General features: G+C 54.9%; 1 protein-coding gene and 1 long non-coding RNA gene across 4 annotated transcripts in view; both read left to right on the top strand.

Annotated features, from left to right (window-relative positions):
• LOC111556573 overlaps positions 1–19,878 on the top strand; it is a 39,412-nt gene extending 19,534 nt beyond the window's left edge. Inside the window, exon 2 of the long non-coding RNA XR_002736103.2 lies at positions 18,170–19,878. This is a non-coding gene — a long non-coding RNA (uncharacterized LOC111556573). The remainder of the gene's footprint in view (positions 1–18,169) is intronic.
• Positions 1–24,957, top strand: part of DSCAML1 (DS cell adhesion molecule like 1) — a 350,275-nt gene that overhangs the window by 105,405 nt on the left and 219,913 nt on the right. The gene's annotated exons all lie outside the window — the stretch shown is intronic.

Raw genomic sequence — 24,957 nt, 5'->3', positions numbered from 1 at the left:
ATATAAATTAGTTAAATGGTTTTGATATGCTACAGCATCTTCACCCCACACACCCTCTTTCTCTTTTTTTGGTTAATGAAATGTGTGAACAGTTTGTTCCCGGCTAAAAACAAGCACTGATGGGTTTCCTACCTTTCTGTGTGGGAGGGAGAGGTAGGTTCTGAAAGATGCACTGACTGGTGGTGGGGAGGCCGCTGTTAGGAGGTGAGGCGGGGAGGAAGACGGAGGGTGGAAAGATCGGTACAAAACTTCACGTGTGATCTGTTCCTCTTGCATTCTCCCTGTGTGCCAACCCTACCGTGGTCTGTTTGATCGATGTATGGGCACAGGGACCTGGGGAGGCCCCGCCCCTTTCAGAAGTGAATCAGCACATCCACAGGTTAGGAAAAACGGATTGATGCTGGGGATGGCCTGAACGGGAGGGAAAAATCCTCCTAAGGGTTCATTCCTTGGCATCCATTCCCAGGGAGGGAAGGCAAGGTGTGGAGAGGAAAATGACTCCTACTGTGGGTGCCATCAGCGCATAGAAATCTGTGTGCGTTTGTGTCCGTCTTTCCCTGTCCTTCCTTAAATCCAGTATCGGGACTCTGATGGGGGTAATGGCCAGGAGACAGCCAGCTGTGAGATAAAAGAATAGTCCCAGGATACAGACGGTACCCTATTTCTCCCATTTTATATGCGGGCACACGGAGATTTTGAGACGTCGAGTAACCTACCCAGAGTCACGCACCTGGGAAGTGGTGGGTCCAGGATACGAACGCAGGCAGTATGGTTCTGGAATCTACGTGCCTCACCCTTGCGCTATACGGGGAGGGGCCTGGAGGCAGAGGAGAATAACTAGGGGAGAATGAATGAACGGATCAGTGAGTGGACCACCCGGGAAAGGAGCATACCTTTCCCGGAGGAGCTGAGGGATATTGTGGCCTGGCGGAGAGGGCAGATCTGGGTCTGGTTCCTGTTTCAGCCAGCTGATAACAAAGGGATCCTGGACAAGTCACATATTCTCTTTGATCTTCAGTTTCCTCATCTGTAGAATGGGGGGAAGGCAGTCGATGGAAGGGCCGAGAAGCCGGCTCAGGGCAGTTCTCTCCCCTCCCACATCTCTCCATGGCCTCTCCAGCCAGCCTCTGGCCTTCATACTCTTCCCCGGGAGGGTCGCATACTTGTCACATACCTGTCTCTGTCACCCTCAGTCTCAGGGACACGGGTCAAATTGCCTCCAGAACTCCTCAGTGCACGGTGGCTTTAGGTCCCAAGAGCTACAGGGTTGGCTGTGGGTGAGGGTTTGGGGGGTGGAGGGGTGCATTTTCCTTATTGCCCCAGTGGGGAAGGAAGACACAAAAGTACTCTCTACCCGCCACCACACTGTCATGAGACTCTGGGAGTTTTGTCATGTGTCCTGCTCAGAGTTGGGCTTGAGCTGACATTCGGAGACAGACCAGAAGGGTCCCATGTAACCCCCTTCACGGTTGGGGCGTGAGAGGGGCAGCATTGGTGTTGAATCGGCAACATGAGCAGGAGCTCCTCGAGATGAGGGGGGCGGGAGCCTGGAGGGACTCTCAGGCAGCAGAGAGTGGTTCATGTGAGCACGTGTTCTGTTCTAGTTCACGGCTGGAGCTGGAACAGGTAGAAAGGGGGATGGCCGCTGTAGTGGTGGAGGGCATACCAAGGTCACGGGAAGACACGACCAGGAGGGTAGAGAAGGGCACCCTGAGGCCGCGACCTTGCCCTTGCGCCTTTCACGATCAGCCGCTGCCAGCATTCGAGGGGGAAAATTCTCTGGTACCCAGGCACCTCACCTCGGTGACACCCCCAATTCCCAAACACCACCCAGGAGGGGAGGGTCGTCGCCTTACTGGGAACCTCTGTGCAGGTGGTAGGAGGCCCCTGAAGGGTGAAGCGGGAGTGACGCGACGGAGCCAGCGCTCGAGAAAGCTCTGTGTGGTTCTGAGTGGGGCCGGTGGAGAGACTGGAGGCGGGGCGGCCAGTTAGGAGCTTAAATAATCATATTAATTTGCGGTGATATTAATAGAAGAGGCTCCTGCGAGCTGGAGGATTTTATGTGGGTGTTTGCGATTCTTCCCAGTGCCTTAGGAGGGTGCAGTGAAGAAAAAAGTCCGAGGATTAATTTATTAAATTAATTAAAGAAGCTGTATCCACTAACGATGTCCTCACGTGGGTTTTGTGTTTCCTTTTTAAGTGGAGAAAGGGGCGGGTGCTGGTGGTGGGCAAGGCGGGCAAGACGGGGGTCGGGTGGCAGTGGAGGAGGAATCAGTTTCCTGCGAATTAAGCGTGGAAATTCCATAAAGGCCTGGCACGTCGAGGCACTTTTAGTTTTCCCACTTGACATCCTGCCTGACTTGGAATAGCCTCAAAAAATAAAGGGGGAAGGATTCCTTTTGCTTTCCTGGGATCAGTGGGACTCCGATGCCCTGTGATCCAGCCAGGGGGCCATTCAAATTTGGGCCGGTCCCTGTCTCCAAAGTGGTTTTTCCCAGACCTGAGCGCGCATGGGACTCACTGCGGGCACTTGCTAAAAATGCGGATTCTGGTTCCTTGGGCCCGGCTGGGGTCCAAGATTCTGCATTTCTAAGGAGCCTCCACGTGGTATTCATGCTGCCGGTCCAGGGTCCACAGTTCACGAGGGGCAAGACCTCAAAGCCTTGTTGATCCCAGGGCCATCCCTTTGCGGAGGGGTTTGCTGGGAGCTGGCCAAGTCTGGAGGGCGTGGGACAGAGAGAGAAGCTTGAGTCTGAATCTATATGGGTTTTGGTCACTGGTCTGAAACATGCAAGGCGGGAATCTGGGCTCAGAGGGGGACGTGGGGAGCAGAGTCCCCTCCGCATGCAGACATACACACGCTTCGAATAACTTGCCACACCGGGGGCTTCATCCTCCTCACCTCTGTGCTCCCACAGCTGGCCAGTCCCTGAGGAGGCAGAAAATCCCGTGGCCAGATCGTCCCGTGTCTGTGTTCACTAGGGCCGTGAACACATGCAGGCCACCAACCCCCGTGCTTCTTTGGCGGGGAGGGGCCCCAGAGGACTTGCCTCTGGTGGGGACGGGACCGCCTGAGCTGTCAGACCCCGCCCCCCCACAGGTGCCTGGTTTGATCTCCCCCACCCACCCCACCCCCCCCCCCCCGGCAAAGTGGGAGGATTCAGGAAGCACGTCCCCAAGGAGGCTTGGAGGACTGTCCCGGTCATGACTGACCCGGTCATGACAGCGGCCTGGCTGGCACAGCCACATTGCAAGAGTGATGGGAAGGTAGTGCCAGTACCTGGTTACAGACTCTGGCTCAAGTCAGTAGTCAAGGGTCCAGGCAAATCAGAGCAGTTAACCCGCAGGTCCCTCCCAGCCCCAGACCTCTGTTCCTGTGCCTTCTAGATCTGTGGGAAGGCCCTTACAGCTCTGCACGCCCCTTCCTGCCCTTTCTGCTTCCTGGCCTGGTAGGATATGAGGGGCCCCAGTGCAGACAGGTGGGATTCCCTGCACGGGATCATTCAGGGCTGGGGGGACTCTGGGCCCACCAGGCGTGGGAATTGGAAGACCCGGTTCTTGCCATGTGGTCGGGAACAAGTCACTTGGGTTTGCTTGGCCTTGGGATTCCATTTGCATAATAGACAAAACAATCCTTGCCCCATTTTAGTTCAAGAAGATGGAGAAAGAAAGCTGGATGGTAGAGCCCCAGAGATCATGGGTCAGGTTCCCGCCTTCGGCTTTAAGAGGGCATCACCTTCACCTACCAACTGAGCAACTGAGGGAGGCACAGACGGGTCACGCAAGGTGCCGGGAATCCGAACACCCAGAGCTCTGGCAGATGAGGACCTGTTCACGTCCAGGGAATTATGAGACTGAACTTGTGAGCCTAACTCCTCCCCGCCCGTCCACCTCACGGAGAGGAGGGCCTTGTATCCAACTTCAGAATTCTGTAGAACCTTTGCAGAGGGGCTGGTCTTCGTGGTGGGCACGTGCTATCCATTCTTAGAGGAAAAGGCTGCTAAGCTTAGTTTCCCCCTTTGAATAAGGAGCCGAACCAAATCTGCCTGGTGAGTTTGTAGGCCTCCCGCTGCTGTTCTGGAATCCAGGGGGACTTCGGCAGGCTTTTGGTGGATTACATTAGAACAGGCCTTGGCTCAGACAGCAAGAAAGGTGAAGGTGCCAGGCACGGAGGCCCCCAGCCCCCCTGCCTCCCCTCTGCCCAGAGAGCCAGAAACTGTCCTAGAAAGGGAGGAGAGGCTGCGGGCGGACAGGCATCTGGGCGGGTCACGCTGGGGCGAGGGGCACAACGAAAGTCAGGGGGACGTGGCCGCTCACCAAGGACCGCAGAAAGCACCCATCACCTACCCATCTCAGCCAGAGTTCAGAATAGCGGTTACCTTTGATCTCCAGGCCTTCTCAAGCGGCCCTCCTCCCGTTGGTTCTCCCTGATCCTCACCAGGAGGGGGACGGTGACTGCCCCCTTCTTCCTGCCCCTGCTGATGCTGCTTTCCTGCAGCTCTGACCCCCGCCACCTTGCTCTCTGGTGAGTCCAGGATCTGGTTCACGAATCCTGGCGTCTGTTAGGGCCCTGCCGACCGCCAGACTTGGGGGTTTGGCCCCAAGGCCAAGAGCGTTAGCGCTGCCCGTTGCTCTGCCTGTGCTCCTGCCTAGCGATGATCGCCAAATGGTAGCCAGGCCCGCAGGCCGCCTCTGAGGTGACAGAGAGGAGGGGGCGGACCAGAGGAGGCCCCCCCCATCCAGCAGCAGGCCACGCGGCCACTGAGCCTGGGGACCCCTCCCACTGTGTGCCCTCCTAGCTTAGCTTCCGCTGCAGAAAACCGCGGCTTGAATCCCTCCTCATCCCCCAGGCTCACTCTGCTCATCCATAAAATGGGGGAAGCGTCCCCACCCCCACCTCATAGGGTTGCGGGGATTAAGTGAGACAGTAAGTTTAAATACTTAATACAGCACTTGGTATGATGAAGTACTCAGTGAAGATTTGCTAAAAAGCCTTCTCAGAAATGCATAAATCAGCGTTGATGTCTCTACTTTATTGAATAGGCTGGGCTCCTAGAGTATACTCGGGGAATAGCTTGATTTTCCTCTCCCTCTGCCCTTCCAACGTGCTCTGTTTTCCTTCTCGGCTCCTGCCTGAAATCTCAGGCCATCCTATGGCATTTCCGCTCTCTGACTTTCTAGTGTTAAAGACTCTCTTTACTCTCCCACCTAGAACCTTCTGATGGCTTTCCTGTCGCTCAGAGTCAAAGCCAAAGTTCTTGCCCACGGGACCCTGGCTCCTGCTATCTCTCAGACCTCATTCATCTCCTACCATGCCCCCCCCACCCCTGCCCCAGGCACAGTGGCCTCTTGTCTGCCTCAGGCATGCCTCTTGTGCTGGCTTTCTGCTTGCCCTTCCCCTTCCTGGAATGCTCTTGCACCCCATACCCACGGGGGCTAACCCCCACCCCCCAGCCATCAGGACCATCTATCTGAAATACCAGGAATTGCTAGGAATACCTTCCATGACCCCTATATAAAATAGCATCCTCTCCCGTGCACACTCGCCTTGCTGAGCACTTATCCTTGCCATAGTCGTCAACACCACGTGGCATACAAAATATTTACTTGTTCGTCACTATTTGCGCTCTGTCCCCTGGATCGTAAGCCCCAGGAGGACAGAGACTGTCCATGTTCTTTTTTGCTGCATCCCCGGGGCCTAAAACAGGTCCTGCGCTTCGCGGATGCTCCGTAAACGTTCGCTCACGACTCTCCATCAAAGTCTCGGTCTCTCTCTCCTCTGTCAAGGCGTCTCCTCACCTCCTTCCCCAGGCGTGGGCCTCACCAATACAGGGCAAGCTGCAAGGACTACGGAGGGGTGACTTACTTTTGCACGCTCCTGGCCTCACCGATGGGGGGTGAGAGGGAAAGAGCTGGAAGGTCGTTGACTCTGCTGCTGCCGCTGTAGCTCGCTCTTGACGGGCAGCCGCCCCCTCCCTCATGGATGGTTTGGTGAGGTCTTTGGAAGCGGCTCTTTGGCACCATTAACACCGCACCGTTTCCCGACGCAGGCGGTGACCTTTTTGCTTGATGTCTCCTGAGCCCCCGTTAGCGCCTGTTCTAGAATACAGCACACGGCCTCATTCTTTGGCCTTGGAGGGCAGTCTTTGGGAGCGGTTTCCTTCAAGGCAGCTTTACAGAGGGGAGGTACAGCGTGGTGGGTGGGAGCAGGGCTCTGGAGCAACGCTGCCTGGGTTCTTATTCCGGCTCTGAGCTCTGCAGATCTGTGACCTCGGGCACGTCCCTTCACCTCTCTGAGCCTCACTTACCTTCTCCATAAAATGGGGTTAATAATAGCATTTGGGGGAGCCTGGGTGGCTCAGTTGGCGAAGCGTCTGACTTTGCCTCAGGTCGTGATCTTGAGGTTCGTGAGTTCAAGCCCCACGTCGGGCTCTGTGCTGACAGCTCAGAGCCTGGAGCCCGCTTCGGATGCTGTGTCTCCCTCTCTCTCAGCTCCTCCCCCGCTCACCCTCTGTCTCTCTCTCAAAAATAATAAACATTAACAAAAATAGTAATAATAGCATTTTGTTGGTGGGGTGTTGAAACAAGATGACGTGTGGAAGGTCCTTAAAAAGGAGCCTGGCCCATAGGAAGTGCTCGGTAAAAGCTAGCTGTGGTTATTACCCTTCTGCCCTCAGTGAAGGGTACTGCCACCCTCTGCCCCCCAGGCCGGGTTCATTACCAGCCCCTGCCTACAGCCCCGGAACCCATGGCTCGCTCTCCCGAGGGCTTCCTGGAACCTTCTCAAGTTGCTGGGGCTTCACCCAGCCCTTCCCTTGGACAATGGTGGGACACGTGCTTCAGACACTGCAGGGAACCCACGGAGCGCCCACTCTCTTGAGAGAGACCCTCACACTATTGTCTCTTCAATCTCTGCTGGAGCTGGTGGCGGGCTCAGGGCTGGAGGCCAGCGCGCCTCATCCCTTAACCAGCCCCTTGAGGAAAGTCTGGTGACTCTCACCCTTTGGGCTCCACCAGAAATACCGAGACCATGGGAGAACATCTTGTTTTATACCCCGTCATAATAGATTTAGGGTGTTGGAGCAGGAAGATGATTAATAATGATCTCCTGGTTCAAACCTTCACGTAGATGTGAAGAAACCAAGACGAGGAAAGATGAAATGATTGACGTAAAAGTCTCCTGCTCGTCGGGGGCGTCCCCATCGGTGCTTTGCAGCCTGCTTCTCGGGGAGAGAGGTGCAGTCCTCGCCCTGGGCATGGCCCCCCTTTACTCAGCTGAGTGTCCGGGCCTGCCCACGCTCCCTGGGGAACACATGCCTAGCGGAGGACTTAGTGGAGGCTGGACAGCACTCACAGCCTGCCCTCGGGCCCGTTTCCCAGTGACGGTGGCCCTGGGCCCGCTGGAGGCCTGCGGCTCTGGGGGCTGCTCCATGGGGACCTGGCCTGGTGAGGTGAGGCCCCGGCCCGTGCTGCTTGCTGGGGAAGGCGTCCCCTCGTCAGCCACCGGTCCTTCCAGACAGCCCTGGGCCCTCCCAGCCCGCCTGCAATGGAGGCTGATTGGGTGGAGGAAGCGTAGGGGAGGGTCTGGTCTCGGGGCGCGCCATGTCTGTGTAATTGTGGATGTGGAAACCTCAGATGCTTGTGGGGAAGGGGGTCATAGGCTGTGAGGGGCAGGTCTTCACCCTTCAGCCCGTTCTCATGATGGGAGGCCATGGGACTGGAAGGAGAGACCCAGGTGTCCCCACTTTTCCAGAGGGGCTTGCATCCAAAATGCAGCCTTAGGATGTTGACAGAAGGGTGTCCCTGTGACCCTAGTCCCGGCTCTTTCCTGGCTCCTTTTGGAAAGTGGAGACTTCTAGAACTTGTCAGAAGCGTGTCCACTGTCTTTTGTTCGCGGGATGGTTGGCTCCTTTCCTGCTTGTGACTTAGGAAAACTATACTGTCCAAGGTGTTGCCTTCCCCTTCCTTCCTCCCTTATGATTGCTTTCTTTTTTTTGGTAATCGAAACTGGTAATGATTTTTTTTTCTGCCAACTTGTGATATTATTGCCAGTCCTTTAATTGTCTCTCTGCTCTATTTTATCGTTTCCATCTTGATGAACTTTTTTATGAGGGAGTCTGGTGGGTTCGGAACCTGTTAGCAGACTCACGGTTTGCAGGCCGTGTTTCCTCTCCTGCTTCCTGGTCTCTACCTCATGCTCCCAGCCCTCCGCTCAGAGTCCCCGGAGCGGGCCTCCCTCAGTGTGGGGACAGTATCACAGTCAGAAGAGTGGACTGTTGGGGCGCCTGGCCTCTTCGGGGGAGTGAGGGAGACTGACACCTGGCAAAGCAGCCTCGCAGCCGGCCTGTCCTGATGGCGGCCCTGTCGTGGGCAGCTTTCTTCCCACAAGTCCAGCCATAGTGGGACCCGGGTCCAGATCAAAAGAAGGCCCCGGCCTGCCCGGCCGAGGCGGGGAGGTTTCATGATGGTCGGAGCCATGGTGTTCTGCGTGCATGGAGAGCAGCACGTACGGAGATAGACCGCCTGTCCACGTGTGTTAGTATTAAAGTCACCCTGTGCTGTTCTGAGTCCTTTACGTATGGCAGCTTAAAAAAATTTTTTTTTTGTTGTTTTTGAGAGACAGAGTACGAGCAGGGGAGGGGCGGAGAGAGAGAATCGCAAGCAGGCTCCGAGCAGTCAGTGCACAGAGCCCGACGCAGGGCTCAGACTCACGCAACAGGTCATGACCCGAGCTGAAGTCGGGTGCCTGACCGACTGAGGCACCCGGGCGCCCCGCGTATAGCGACTTCTCACATCTGCGTGACCTCTTTGTGCGGGAGTCTCTGCTGTCGTTCTCATTTGATAAACGGGAACCCGAGGCACGGCACGAGCACTCCCTTACCCGAGGTCTGTTCGCTTAACTGCTCCACTCACGACCCGAGGAGATACTTGTACGTCTCACAAATCTGTGCACGCACCATCTCCCGTGGTCCTGAGTATCCCTAAAGGGCGAGTAGAGACCGCAGATTTACCCCTTTCTACATGTGCAGAAATACAGGCCCAGAGAGGTCGTGTGATTTGCCCGAAGTCACACAGGGGGTAGCAGCAGGGACTTGGAACACACAGGCAGGGGAGATGTGAAACACCATTTCTTTGAGGGCTTTCTGAGGCTGCTCTTTCTCTCGGACCACTCACTCAGCGTGACGGTCTGTCTTCAGTCCATACGGAAGAAACGGGGGACCTGGCTGGGTACCGTGTGGAGGAATGGGGGAGATCTTGAATCTGAAGTAGGATATCGAGGGTGAGATAACACGCAGGGCCGCTACCTTTGTGAACGTTCCATTAATATGCAAGAGAGGGCTTCCCACGGGGAGTGCGTGGCACCAAGCACCGTATCGGGACAGGGTGCGTGAGTCATTTGAGAGCCCCTGTCCCCTGGGTCCGCTGGGAGGAACGTGACAGATTCACCTGGTCTGTCAGAAATGCCTCTATCCGGAAGCCCCTTACCTTGTCATAGAATGGGCCACCGCTCAGCTCCCCCTTCCCCTAGAACCCCCTAGCACCCCCTAGAGCCCCAAAGGTCCAGGAGTGACTGCACCCCGGTGCACCCGCCCCCCCCAGGAGCCACCAGTCCCTGGAGACAGGCCTGTAGGAAGCCTCAGAAGGACCACTGGCTCTGTGCCCGGACCACGCGTAGCACATGTCAGGCACACATGGGCGTGAGGCAGGGGAGGATGGAGCGTCCCCAGGAAAATATGTTCAGGTACACAGAAGACCTAGACAAGTATTGACAAAGTAAATTGCTCTGGATGCCTTGCTGTCGCTCTCACTTTTCCTGGGGGGACCCTTCTATTCAGGGCTCGGAAGGTGCGGGGGAGGGGAGGGGGATGTGGGGCATCCCACCCCATGGGTGAGGCCGAATGAAAGGTGGGACTCCGAGGGAAGAGAGCGGAGTGGATGCTTCTAATTGAATCCATTTCCTGGCACCGTCTTTCCAGTCCAGAGTCACCTGCACGTGTGCACAGAAATAAGGAGATAAATAAATGGAAACGCCGAGTTCCAGGGCAGCCTAAAAGGTTGGGGAATGAATCGATGTTCTCCCCAGGCAGCTGTCCGGAATGAAGTGTAATAGTTAATAAAGGCTGATTGTGCACACACAGCTGGGGCCAGCAAACAGAGCAAGCCGAGGCCCGGGAGGCTCATCCTTTTCCCGAACCGCCCCCTCCCCCTCCCCAGTGGTGATCACCGGCTGATTAAATCAGACTTCTCGGCCGCGGATCCAATTAGGGGGGTGCGGGAGGCTTGGACATTACCAATGACTGCACAGAGCATGTCAAGTAATCCTTAATCTCTCTGATTTGCTTCTCTGGGCACGGGGTGCAGGGTGGGAGTGGAGGGGGGCGGTGAGAACAGGGGACGGATTCCAGAGGAAGGTAGAGAGCTTCCGACCATGAGTGCCCGGGGTAAGCCCCGGTGGGAAGCGCTGTCTCAGGCATCACGGGAAGAAAGGGAGAGGAGAGGAGGCAGGATCCCCACCCTTGGGGAGCTGACCGGGCTACTGGTTATAGTCCGTACTCAGGAAGGTGCTTAACGTAAACAGAGGCGCCAGCACAGATCTTAGAAAAACAGAGGATAATTCAGAAATCATTGATATTTGGCTTTGGAATGTATTGATTTTCATCCCAGAAGATTTACCTACCTAATTCCGCTTGGCTTAAGCAAGTAATAAAAATGGGTTTGCCTTTCTTGATCACATTTAGAGTGGCAGCAAGGGGCAAGGGGGTTCCGAATCCTGTGGGCTAGCTGGAGGAAGGTACTTGGGATTTATAGCTCGTCTACACAGAGCCTTAAAAACGGGTGGTGAAGCTACCCCAGGGGTTGGACGGACACAGCAGAGCACAAGTGGTCTAGAGAGACTAGCCTCGGGCGGGTGGTCAGGGGTGGCTTCCCGGAGAAGTTTCCACCTAACCTGGGGGACAAGTATGGTAACTTACAGCCCGCCCCCGTGTCCCCCTGCCCTACCAGCTCCTACCTCCACACAGAGGAAAACCCAAACAGCGCGTGTCTCCTTATCTGGCCTAAAAGGCTACCCGTTCGGCACAGATGATTGCCCTTGGTTGTCACAGCACACCTCCGTTCAAAACACACATGTTGGGCCTATGGTGATGCTCGATTTGAGGGCTACAGGAGAAGCATCGGACAGAAAACCCTGGATGGTAAAGCCGCGGAGCCTATAAGAAACAGACACCTGGACAGGTGCATTGTCCGCTCTGTGCATTGTCCGCTCGTGGGACAGGTCTCTGTGCATTGTCCGCTCATGGGATCACTGGGATGCCCTTGGGCTTGTTCCGGAGTTTCTGCTCCTGCTTCTCCAGGAGCTATTTGACGCGCCCGTGTTCCCGTTGGATTTCCCGAGTGAGGCAAATCCTCATCCTTAGAGCTCCCTTCCTTCTGACTTTGCCATCGATGTTGGAAGGAGAGGCCATTGACGTAGAAGGCATCTCCAGGAACCTCTGTGTTAATGGACGGGCCATGTGCTTGGGGTGAGGAGAAAATAGCCCCTGGGGAACCTAGTGGGTGCCCCTAAGGGAAAAGCGGCTGGCAAAGCATCAGTGACCCCAAATTGTACACCGGGGACTGCCTGCCCTTTCTCTTAAAGGGCACTGGGCCGGGAGGCAAGAGGCCCGGGTGGAATCCTTGCTTTGACCCTGAAACCCCCTGGTTTCCTGGGGTAAGTCCCTCAACCTCCGGGAGCCCCGGCTTCCCCCTCGCCAAAATGAGAAACGAGGGCACTAAATTGGAGGACCCTCAAAGTTTCTTTTGACTCTGAAGCTCTGTGATGCTGTGAGATGAAGCGCCTCTCTCCCTCTCTCTCCCCCCTCCTCCTCTCTCCCCCTCCCCCACTCTGATTCTAATGCTGTGGCCACAAGGGTTCTATTTTTATTTCCTTTCATGTTCCAGGATCTGAGCGTTGCTTTTGACTGACTGTAGGTGTAATAGAATTTGTACTTTCCCCCAAATTTAATTACTAGCAGTAAATGATCAATCAATCCATTGATTAACCACTTATTGATTCCCCCTGACATGGCTCTGAGACAGTTAGGCTGCGTTTGGAACACAATCCTTTGGTAATTGGCTTACCCTGCTGGGCCACAGCCTCTGTTAAAAGGCATTTGGGTCTTGGTAAATGACGTTTTATCTAAGTATTTATTTCTCAGATCCCGGGACTGCTGTTGGGAGACATTTTGTGTGCACTGGGTTTAGCAGGTAAGCCCCGAGATGTAAATATAGACTCTGCGTGGCCCCCTGACATCCAGTGTGAGAGTTGCAGCCCTTTAACTGAGGGCCCCAGGATAAGTTATTAACTGAGGGTCCCAGGATGAGTCATTTTACATTGGTGCGGCTCTGATAGCTTCCCTCCGAAAGGAGGGCATAGGGCTCCAGGATCTCTCAGGCAAACTCCTTAACTCTGATTCTAACTCTCTGTCTCACAAACAGTCTAGCTTAAAGAGATGGGAGATTTGCATATCAAACACTGCTACGGGCACAGGTTGCCCAGGCTTCGTCCCTCTCTGGGGAAGATGTGGACTGGGTTGGTGCTTTGAAGTCTAGCATCGAGTGCCTTCCTTATGCCAGATACCGGCCTCACGGTTTCCAAATGTGCACCACTTTCAAGGTGCAGCCAGCTCTCAGTTATCCACGTGGATGTGAGCACGGAAGAAGGAAATCTGGTCCCCCTTCCTCTGCCACCCAGGCCCTCTGGGATCCTTCCCTTCTGTCTAGTCATTGCGTGCCCAGGAACGCAAATTCCTTTCACTGTCAACAAGGGCCACGCCACACTAGGGGGTGGGCCCAAACCCTTAATGGATTCTAAAGTCAAGAAGAGAGGACCTTTGCAGTATCTGTTGGTTTTCAAGATTAGGGCATAAAAGTCAGCGGAATATACTGGAAATAGGAACAGAATGGCCCCCAGGCACAGAGGGGTGTGAAGCTTGGTGTTGTCCTGGGCAGTAGGCACATGCCCCGAGGAGCAGTCGTCTCTTCTCACTGGACAGTCACAGTGGCCTCTGCCTCCTCGGTGGACCCCTCCCTCCGGTCCCTTCCACGCTGCAGCCGGAACCTCCTGGTGCATTAGAGTCTGAGTCTGTGCGACTCCCGTTTCCAAACCTTTGTGCAAAGGGTCTCCAGGCTCCGGAATCGAGTCCAGACTCTCTGCCGTGACACACGGAGCCCGTCCTGCTCCGGCCAAACTTGTCACGTGACTCCTACCCACCTACCTTTCTGCTGTGCGCTTAGTAGGTAATCAGTATTTACTGGCGTGAATGCATCGATGAGCGAAGGGTCTGGCCTCCAGCAGTAAAAAGAGGCCGAGGCACACAGAGCGTACTGAAAATTATGGGGATGAAAAGTGTCAGAACTGCTGTCTTAACTTTTTCCCCGTCCTTCCCGAAAGGCAGAGGTCCCTGAAGACCTCGGGGCCAGAAGGGCTTCCTCCTTTCAAGACAGTCTAGCATCCTAGGCTCGGCTGGGCCATCAGCTGGAGCTTCAAGTTCCACTGTTAACTCCAGATGCCGCACAGGGGTCCTGAGGACCCCTTGGTCTGGCCCTTGACACTGAGCCCATTCATGCCACAGTCCCCATTGCAATCTCCATGGCTCAGGCAAACCAGGATCTTTCGCGGCCACCTCCACCCCCGGGGCCCTCGCATGTGCTGTTCTGCCTGGAAAACCCCTTCCCACACACACTGCGCATTTGACTCCTTCTCCTCCTTCTGGTCCCAGTGTAAACGCACTGTTTCCCAACCCGTCTAAAGTAGCCCTTGTCCATTGCTGCCCATCTCACTCCCTTCCTGATCTCTGCCCTAAAGCTTTACTGTTTTTTCCTGATGCCTCTGACGAGGCCACAAGCCACCTTAGCTCAGCGTGTCTGTCTGTCCGTCCGTCTGTCTTGGGCACTGGTATTTTCCCCCACCTAAAACCGTGCTTGGCATTAAGAGTGTGCTTTAAATAGCTGCTGAATGAACGAGCCAACAACATAGAACGGCTTGGACGGGGAGAAGCCACGTCAGCCCGGGCCTCTTCCTCTCCCTTCCGCTCACTCAGCTCAGGCAGATGGGGACCTTCCAGGTCTCTCGGGGCGGCATGCCACAGCCGGCCATGTGAGGCAGAGCTTTCTCAGAGCAGGCCCGAGGGCCTGGCCCCGGCCATCTGCCCACCCTGGTGCCCGCCCAGGCCAGTGCTGCCAGGCCCATTGAAGCTGCCTTGCAGCGGAGGGTTGCCTTTGAGGCCTGCGCTTCCCAGCAGGGACCCCTTTGGCTTTCTTCTTTCACGGGGAATTTTTGCCGCCGGATTGACTATAATTGTCGGATTTGCATTTGGTACACCTGTAGCAAGAGGCCCCGGGGGCACCTAAGCCTTTGGAAATCAATAGGAATAAACAAACAAATATATTCATAGGAGGGGGACCTGGAGAAGGAGGGGAGGCCAGAAGGGAAGGGAGAAAACAAATCAAAGTGCCAGGCTTACCCGTCTGCAGCCGAGGCCCCTTCCGCCTCCCCCTCCGCCGCCCCCACCAGACCGACGCCAAGCTGTGTGCCAAAGTCCCCGCCTCCTATCACCACAGTGAAACAGAAACTGTAATTTCAGGGCTAGCCTGAATGGGCTCATTTCTTTTTATTAACTCCAGCACCGGGGTTTTAGGCAAGTTGGCTATTGTTCGAGCCACACTCCTCTCCTCTGCACTCCCCACGCTTTGAAGCCCCAGGAACAGCCTGGGCGGCAGGAGCGGCTAGTGTGGGTAGACGTGTGGCTGGTGAGGTAGAAGTGGCTAGTCGGGGACATGTTGCCGTCACACGGAAGCCGGGGCCAGAGCGGTGCTGAGAGGGTCAGGGAGGGCAAGCGCTCTGCTCTGTTCAGGGACCGGCTCAGGTGTCTTCCTGGGTGCACCTGCTGGGGTCTCACGATCAGAAGGGGACCTGGCCGACCTCCTGGGTACCCACAGGGCTCTAGCATCGTGAGGCCGAAAACAACCAACACATCGTGCTCTACGGTTTAAAGGGAACCCTCACATATCTGTGTGTAAGTCATTTCCAGCTGGGAGCTTGTGCCACACTTCCTGAAGCATCCAGCTGCTGGGAGCGGGGTGGGCGGTGGGGGGCGGGATGAACCGGTCCCATGCGGTCTGGAGATCTCCAGCCTCCCTGCAGAGAGGTGTGAAGCATGAAATCACTACCGAGGGCAGATATCACGTGGCCTTCGCTAACCTCTCCGCGTCTCAGTTTCCTTATCTGGATCGTGAGCTCCCATGAGGACAGCAATCTTATTCGTCGCTGTATTCCTTCGGCCATATGTGGCACGTAGTGGGCATTTTAAAATGTTTTCACAGGAACGCATAAATAAGAAATGAAAGGACGGACAGAGGGATAATAATATCGACCTCCTAGGGTTGTCGTAGGAATAGCTGGGACGTGTATAAAACGCTTAGCACGTAATGCATGCTGATGCTGTTCCGTTGTTACTCTCAGAGTGGCTAACTTACTTGTTCCAACGTCAGACGCCACACGAGTGGCGGTCACTAGGTCTCCTATCCCTTCTTCTCTAGTGGAGGAATTACTAAAACAAATACAACTTTAATATGTTTAGATACAAGGTCGCCCCTGGGCAGGAGGGAGCGTTGGGAAACAAATCGGTGGGAAGCAGCATCTCCTCCTGCAAACGAGAGGGACAATAGCAAAGGCAGAAAAGGGGGCCAAGTCTGGGGGTCCTAGGTCCCTGGGCAATCACAGCCGGTGTTGGTAGACGTGACTCGCACCGTGCCGAGCAGACCTGCAGCCGGGAAGGGCCGTGGTAGCTGCTGCCTCAGCTAAAGCAAAGCCAGGATGAATGGGTCCGTGGGCTTATTCTTTCAAAGAGAGCCGGAGGCCTTCGAGAACGTCAGGTCTCCCTTACTGCACTATGTATTCTCATTAGCATGTACACCAGGCCATTGGGAGACAGTTCTGCAAAACCTGTGAATACTCATAATGCTTGCCGGCTGAAAATGGACCGAGCTACCTTGATGGAATATCCATTAAGAGCTAGGCATTGTGCTAGGTTGGTTTTTATAATTGAGATGAAATTCCCTTCAAGCGCTGGGCACTTGTCTTACGTGACCTTGATGCTCCGAACCAGCAACGCCAGCCAGGTACATATTGGCATCCCTATTTCTGCAGAAAGGGAAGAGGTGCCTCAGGTTATATGACTGTGCTCTAGGTTGCCCAGCAGACAGGTGTCATAAGGGACACTGGAACAGATTTCTCTGCATCCAAAGCCCATGCCCTCTCTAGCGCACCACAATTTATATCTTACTTATTTATGTAAACTGGAATAAATTAAACGATCCGCGCACAAAGGCTGTCACCAGCCGGTGCTTCCTTGAGTGTCACTGTTGCAGATCTGGGCCCCAGTGAGCCTGGGCCTCTGGTTGTCTGCAAGCCTGGCTGCAGGTAGGCCCCTCAGCTCTTTGCCTAGAGACCCCCCTTTTCCTCTCCGCCGCCAGGATCCCTTCCCTCGGTCTTCTCCCCTTGCATCCTGGAGCCACACCCTCTCTCTTCCCAGGCACTCAGCCCCTTTGCCTCGTCTCCTCCTGGCCACTGTGAGCCACGGCATTGCATTTTCCGGGGCGCGCTGTTGTGTTGCAAACGTTTGGTGTTTGCGCTGCTGAGCGCGCAGGCTCCCTGTACTTGTGACAGCTCACTGGAAACACCGGAGCTCTTTGGAAGAGCAGGGGAGGAATAAATGTTTCAGTCATGCTATAAATAATGTAGCGGGGAACGATGTTGCAAAAGTGGTGCTCTGGGTTTTGCCAGAAGGTATGTTTTCCTTCTTCCTTTCTTTTTTTTTTTTTCTTTAACCTTCCTCCCCCAGCACCACCCCCCCCCCCCACTTGATTCAGTCCGATACAGAACGCCTCCCACCAGGGATCAGAAGAAAACAGCTCTGCTCCCAGGGAAGGAGAAGATTAAACCGTTGAAACTAAACAAATCAATCCCTGTAGGGAAAGGGCAGAGGGGAGGGGAGAGTCTGGCCCGACTGGACACTTGGCGCTGATTTGGGGACTGAAAGAGAGGGACCGTTCTGGCAGAGGCCAGGTTTCATTCATTCTGAGGCAGTGTGGGGGAGGAGCAGAAGCCCTGAGGACAGGGAAAAGGAAGGTTGGGATGAAAGTCTAGTCCCTTCTTCTTTTTTTCTCGGCCCAGCAAGTGAGAGGGGGTGCTGGGTGGATTCTCCTTGCAGGACCAGAGCACAAAGTCGAAGGAAATGATCGGGGACAGCCCCGAGGGGGAGAGTCCTGGGAGCCAGGCTGGGTAGCTCAAGGCAGTGGAGCCAGAAACAGAGCCCAAATCATGCTCAAGGTAGGAGCCAAGGCCTGAACCTAGGAAGGAGGACCAGGTGGAGCCATCAATGGGAAGGAAGTTGCAGGACCGGAAGCATCAAGGACATGGGTCAGCTCCCAGGACTGAGTCTGTGGTGGCCAGGGTCCCAGAGCCCAGCTTTGCAGTGGCGTGGAATGTATTGCTTGGTGATGGGTCTTGGGCCGAAAGTTGCCTTCATTTTCTCCTGGTTACTCTGGCCGCAGAATTTTCTGGGGTTCAGCCAGACGAGACGGGGGCCTCTTCCGTCTCCAGGGGCAAATAGATGTGGAGAGTCCAAGGCAGAGGCAGCTCTGATGGGGCTGATTACCAGGGAACTAGAGGAACCCATGGCTTTTTAGTGTCGGTCTACATTTCTTAAAAGTATGTTCCGGTAATCCCAGGCATAAGAGTCATGTGGAGTTTATTTTAAAATACAGATTTCTTGGGGTGCCTGGGTGGCTCAGTTGGTTAAGCCTCCGACTCTTCATTTCGGCTCGGGTCATGGGCTCATGGTTCATGGGTTCGAGCCCCGCATCGGGCTCTGTGCCGAGGGCACGGAGCCTGCTTGGGATTCCGTCTCCCTCCCTCTCTGTCCCTCCCCTGCTCGCTCTCTATCTCTCTCTCAAAAACAAATAAACAAACATAAATAATAAAATAAAATAAAATAAAATAATAAAATACAGATTTCTTGTCCCAGTTCCAGACCTACAGAATCCAACTTTTAGGTGGGGCCCACCCAAGAATCTGCACTTTGAATAAGCACCACGGGTGACTCCTAATTATTTTGATAACCCCCAGGAGGAGCCACGGTCGATGCCTTCGGTTGCAAAGAGGTCTGCCGGAGAAGGTGTCTACCACCTGCTTGAAAGCCGATTCCCTGTGTGATTTACTATTGTCCTTTGAGCAGTCTGAAAACATTGATTGGATATACACCGTGTGCCAGGCCCCATGCCAGGAGCTGCTGCGTGGAGTCACGGACGCAGAGTCTCCGAGTTGAAGGGACCTCAGAGCCCATCTGCCACCCAGAGAGCAAGTCTTTTCCACGGCTTCCTTGACCAGTTGTCATCCACGAACCCCCTACTTTGTGAGGTGGCGAAGTCCACGGTTGGCTGGTGTGCGGATCCGAATCTGCCTCCAGGCACACGGGCCAAATCTGCTTCCTCTTATACACGACAGCCCTTCAGATTCTGAAGCCGGCTGTCATGTTCCCTTGAAGTCTCTTTTCTAGACTGAAAAACACCAGTTCCGTGAAAGGAAGCGTTTGCCTGGATCTGATCCTTCTGGTTTCCTGTCTCTGGGTGCTGGGGTTCGTGACCGTCCTCTTTACAAGTGGTGCCTTATTCCTGGAAGTAAGTTCACCAGCAGAGGGAGGGACTCAAATCACCCCCCTTCCCTTTTCTGGCTACAGACCAGCCTTTTCTCTGGAGAGGGAGACTGGCCCCCCCACCCCCTCCCAGGACAGCCTTTGGGGGATAGAAGGACTCCCAAGAAAGGCAAGAGACAGGTGTATCCAGGCCCCTCCAGCCCTTTTCCTCTTCCTACTGCTGAGGCCTCACTTGCCCAGAGTCTGTGGACCAGTATCTGGCCTTCACGGAACTGTTTCCCCTGCTCCAGCAGGCGGGTCCCAGCTTGCACAGACTGTGCCGGAAGGAGCAAGACTTCTGGTTCGCAACCTACCGTTCTCGGTCATAGTCCCTGTCTCCGCACCCATCCGACGTCCTTGGCTCTTCCCCTCCACCAAGGCAGCACCAGGAGAAAGGTGCCCATTAGAGAAAGAAAGGGGAGAAAAATACCCTTGGTGCAGACCAGCCACAGAGGGAACATGCCCTGCGTCGTGCTCTGTTGCCTTGGCCTTGGGAAGGGATGCAGGGGAGGAGACCCCAGAGGACCAGGCGGCAGGCAGGGAAGATGATTTGAGCAGTGGCATTTGGACTGATTGGAGGGGAAAGAGTCTGGGGCTAGGACGGCTTCATTATAATAATTGTCTCCTTCCCCCGTAGTTACGACCTTGCAGAATGTAACTTGATGTTTGTAATGAGCCATAATTAGACAATCACCAAAAGTTTCAGTGAGTAGAGTGAATGCAAACCCCAGCCAGGGGTGGTATTCACTGTTGGTGTGCACCTGTTATATGCTCCTTTTCCTCTCCCTTGTGGTTGGAGCCGCAGGGGAAGGCCTTTCATTGCCATGGCTACCTCCTCAGCGGCTCTGTTACTGCTTGGCCAGGGCCTGGGGTCCTGTGAGGCACCCCTCTCTGGTTCCCAGCCCTTGGATTTCCTCCTGCCATTTTGGGGTTACGTCCCAGGATCATCAGCCCTAAGAAATTTGAGCATGATCCCAGGGTTCTGGGTCCCAAGGAAGAGAGTCCAGGGGCCAGGCCACGGCAACACCCCTCGTCCCTGAAGAGGTGGCCAAGCATTTTTGTCACTGTTTCCAAGAAAGAACGAGACTGGTGCCCAGGACTGCACAGCTGGGAAGTGACTATTAATAAAACACATTCTCTCTTGTGTGCTCTTTGCCTACTCATAGGAGTGTGATCCCTAACTCAAAGGAACCCCTAGTGATGGGATTTTATATGGCATGTGTATATAAAATATGAATATATATGTGTCTCTAATAGGATGGGAAGATACTGGGGGCCAGGGGTCTTTCTCCAAATCAAGCCACAAGACCACCTCTAGATATATGCAACCCACTACAGGACACCCCATCTCCTCCTGCATGGGTGTTCCATATGAACGAGATCCCCCGATAGAATTTTGCATCAGCAACATGTACAGGGCACCTGTTAATGCTAATGATGGCAAACGGTGCCCTGACCCCTCTCGGCAGCTGGGCCCCAGCTCCCAGGGTGGAGTGGGTTTGAATGTTCACAACATTTACATTTTAATTAAAATCCTTTTTGGGCTCTCTAGAGCTTCCACGAATGTATTAGTGCCTGCCCCAGCCGCCCCTTTTATGGCAAAGTCATTTCAGAGGATGGGATCTCTGCTAAGGCTTTGCTCTTGCTGCTTATGAAATGAGTCCCCCCAGAGTCTCTGAGAGCAGTAAGGAACTCAGATGTTAGAGGATCCAACCTGTCCTTTTCCAGATGAGGAAGCTGAGGCCCGGATGAGAAAAGCCATGTGCCCAAGGATGCGTGGACTGTGGCTGCCCTGGCCTTCCGTTTCTATCTGGAACTGAAGATAGGTCCTCACCGGCACCAGTGAGGTCATGCTGCCAGCTCCTTCCCAAAGCAAAGGGACTGGGGAGGGGCAGGCTGTGGGTGGTCTCGGTCCCCCTTCCCGGAGCTTTGGATTCTGAGCCGCTCCTATAGGACTGGGGCCCGGGGCAGGGACTTGGAGTCAGAAGCAGAGTACCCTGCTTGTGCAGTTGGACCATTTCCTGCAGCCTGTCTCAGGAGGAGAGAGAGGAAGAGTAGGAAGCAGGAAAGGGTGACAGCAAAAGAGATAAACGGTTCTGGTGAGGTAAGGACACGGCTGTGAGGTAGATGATAGAGGGTCAGGGAAGGTGGGGAACTCAGTAGATGGCCCAGAGCAGCCCTGATCACCCCACAGAGCCTCCCCCACCGCCCCCAGGAGGTACTTAGGCGAGCTAACTAGGTCCACAAACCGGTGCCTTCGGGCCTCAAAAGGGTCTGGGCTAAAATAATAAAAATGTCTTGACAAGGGGCTGGATCAGCCAAGCTGTTCTGGAAGACCGTCTCATTTCACCAAGGAGGCAGGAAACCAAATCTCTGCCTCTGACTTCGTCATTAACTAGCCGGCCTAGATCAGGGCCCTTAACCTCTTGTGGCCTCGGTTTCCTATTGTTCTATGAGACTGTTACCATTGGCTTCATATTCTGTGGTCAGGCTTACATTAGGCACGTCTAAAAACACTCCATAAACTATAAGCATAATAGTGATATCCCGGGGCTGGGCGTGACCCCCACTGCCAAGGAAGCCGTGTACGTCCGGGTGCTGGGGAACGTGAACAAAGACATACCGGTCAAGTCTACTAGCTCTGGGTTACAGCAGGGCTACCCTGAACTAAGCTCGCCTTAAACCCCAGCGACTTCACCCTCCAGAAGCCCGGAGATGGCAGCAAGGCCCTACGGGGCTGGGAACAGTGCCTACCACCCGATCGGGCTGCCTGGGAGTCGCGCTGGCCGCATGGGTCAGCAGGGGAGGGAGGTGCCTCTATTTACCACCGTGATCACAGGCCCGTGCCCCTGGAGGTCAGATCGACATGCAGACCGGAGGGTGGGGACAGATGGGCTGGCTGGAGAAGCTAGAGGCCCACGCCTCACCTCATGCCCTGGGAGCACCAAGTGAACGGATCTTTCCTGAAACAACCCAAGGAGTATCTGGACCTGGGGCCGCTGGGGAAAAGGCGCAGGCTGTTTGATCGACGCTTTTGTTTGTGAGGTTGGTTCACGGCTAAGCCACCCGGTTTACCGAAGGGGAGAGTCTTGGCCACTTGAGAATGTGTTTATCCTGCTCCTGAGCTGTTAATTGTCTTCCTCTGGCTGGGCCGACTCCAGCTTCTGTCACTGTCCTCTGAGATGTTAACCCTTCACTGGTCCGGATCGGAGCTGTTACCTTGGGCCCTGGGATGAGATCTAGCTTTGCCTGAGCCCTGCCGAAAGTTGTACCTTCTTCACAAAGGTGACGCCCTGCCAGTGCCTGCGGGAGGCCCCGCCCAACCTCAGCTCTCACTCTGAAGATGTGAGTTGTAGCTCTTGCTGGCTAGTACACCGGCAAGTTGTCATTTTTCTGGGCTTCGGCTTGCCAAACCGTCAAACGAGGGAGTTGAACTTCGTCGCCCTGAAGAGGTGGATCAGGAAGGCCTCCTTGACGTCCAAACATGAGATGAAGTTAGCGGGCCCATTATCTGGGCTCGATATCGGCAAACAGCTCAAGCTTAGACCGACACGGAGCCCGGCCTGAGCTCCAAAGATTCTCGGGCTGCAGAAGGGGCGCCGTGGTGGCACCCGTTTATGCTTCAACACGAGTCCTGAAAGAGGCTCGCGTTCCATTCTGTGCTTGTCCTAAAGACAGCCTCATGACTTCACGGTCCCCGCTAAGCCTTTGTTGTCAATTAGCAGGCAGTTGCGTCGTGGAAGGGCCATTGTTCTCCAGTAGTCGGCTCCTTGTGCCTCCGTGCCAGCTGGCGTCCTGTGACCAAGCCCAGCTCCAGCACCGAAAGGTGACACCAGCATGGAGCGGGTCTGTGCTCACTGTGCTGTGCCAGCACATGCCCTAGAGTCGATCCCTCCTTGGTGTCCCAGAAGCAGAACACCCTTTTCCCGGAGACCGTGGAGAGGCTTGGCTTTTTTGTGGGGGAAGAGTGCAGGGTAGACTATTGATTGATCGCTGTCCCAGAAACGCAGGGTTAAAAAAAGGGCCTTAAAAGGTCACTCATCCAGCGCCCTGTTAATGCTAAAATCCCCCACTGTAATCCAGGGGCCGTCTATATTGTGCGTCCTACCAGCTTCCTTCCCAACAGGAGAACGGGGACCCTTGACAGCTACAAATACAGTCAGCCAAGCGGATCCCAGGTAGATGAGAGGGTGGGATCAGGAGGGGGCCGTTCTGCCGGGGACCTGGGATCAGACCCTTCCTGACACCGCGCGTTAAAGTCAACTCTGAGCTTTCGTGGCAGCCAAGGCAAAAGTGGAAATATGCTTGTTAGAGGGGTGTCTGACAAAGGGACTCTGGCAGGGGAGGCGCTCTCTCCCCTGGTACTACATTTTAAAGCAAGCCACGTTCATTTACTGGCCAGGGCACCTGACCCTGGGGGTTGTGACCTCTCGTTTCTGGTTCCCTTCTCTTGCTGCGATGCCCGTCTGTTCCAACTTTCTACGGGACTTCCAAGGCTTTCTCTGCCTGGCTCCTTTTCCTCTGTTTCTTCTTTCAGGGGCCTACTGAGTTAAGCACAGGCCTGAAGTCCTAGGGATCCAGGTTCCTTTTGGAAATGTAAGGGCTTTTGGGAATCTGGAAGGAAAGCATTAGGATAGGCGTCTGTCTTACTTGAGATTCTGCACCCTGCTTCTTTTAAAAAATGTTTTATTTATTTATCTTAGAGAGAGAGAGAGAGAGAGAATGAGTGGGAGAGGGGCAGAGAGAGAAGGGGACAGAGGATCCAAAGCGGGCTCTGTGCTAAGAGCACACAGCATGATGCGGGCCTCGAGCTCACCAACCGTGAGATCGTGACCTGAGCCAAAGTCAGACGTTTAACCGACTGAGCCACCCAGACGTCCCGCTGCACCCCACTTCTGGAGAGTGCGAGTAATCACCCTCTGTGTTCCACCCTTGAGCTCGTGGTTGGACCCTCCCTGAATCTCAGCCACACTGCACACTGCCAGCCCCGTGCCAGAGGCACGGACCAGGAGCCACCTATGGGGGGTGGGGGTGGGGGGGGAGGGTGAGTTCGTCTCAGCCACTCTGGCAAAGGGAACTGAGGGGCAGGGCTGTAGCCAGGCTCCTTCTGTACCCAGGATTGCTTTTCAGGCTAAGAGCTTCAAAATATGCCTGCCCTCTCCCATGTCTCCGTCGTGAGGTTAAACAAAGGCCCCTCATGGCACCTGACCTAAATGTGACACTTGGGGCTGGGCCCAGTTCCCACGGGAGCTGAAATTACCCTTTTACAGAGCAGTTATTTTCAGGATGCTTGGGTGGTCTTCGTCTTTCTGACTCCTGGGAGAAAGCCTGAGGGGGGAATTGTAGATCAATTACACTTTCCACGGATTTTTGCATCAGACAGACCTAGTTTTAAATCCTATCAGTAAAGGATTTATTAGCTGTGTGACCTTGGGCAAGATACTTAACCTCTCTGAGCCTCGGTGTCCAGATCTATGAAATGAAGATGATGATACGTGCCTCATCAGGTTGCTGTGAGTCCCGAGTCATACTCCCTGTAAAGTCTATGCCTTTGACAAAGTGGAAGCTATTTATCAACAGTATCGTTTTTATTGGTAGAATGATCATTATCAGTATAGGATCCCGTTGCTCCAGAATTCAAGGCCCCGAAGTAGCCAGCCGCCATCTGCGCGCACATTGAACCTCCACCTGTCAGATGCCCGTGACGTGGCGGCCCCAGCCCCGTGTCTGCGGGTGCGGATCCCCCCCCCCGCAGATGGACCGCGGTATCGGGATATCAAGATGGCAAGACGGGGGGCCTGGGTGTGGGCTGGAGCCACGCCCACGGGGGGCTGCAAGGCTGGCGGCCACGGTCAGCCTGGGGCTGTCCACTTGGAGTTCGGAAAGAGGGAAGGAATGTGCCGGCAGCTGCCGTAGCGGGACACCTGGCACGGGGGCTGGGAGGCAGACGTGGGAGGCGGGTTTTCTGTTTCAGAGAGATTTCAGAGAGCCTGCGTCTGATTCTGTTTTACGTCCTGGGGTGCAGGTGTGAGGGATTGCCATTCCAGGTGGCCGTTCCCACCAGGGTACCCTAAGTAGAGCATTGCCAGTCCTTCCCGCGCCTTCTCCGTCGGCTCGGTGGCCTCCCTGCCTCCGAGAAACGTTTGTGGGTGGGGGGAGGGGGGCATATGTACCTGGACAAGAACAGCATCGTCCTACCTGTGTCCTTGATTGCTCTCTCAGG

Source organism: Felis catus, chromosome D1 (assembly GCF_018350175.1).
Source record: "Felis catus isolate Fca126 chromosome D1, F.catus_Fca126_mat1.0, whole genome shotgun sequence".
Taxonomy (NCBI): domain Eukaryota; kingdom Metazoa; phylum Chordata; class Mammalia; order Carnivora; family Felidae; genus Felis; species Felis catus.
This window is presented reverse-complemented; position numbering and strand designations above follow the sequence as displayed.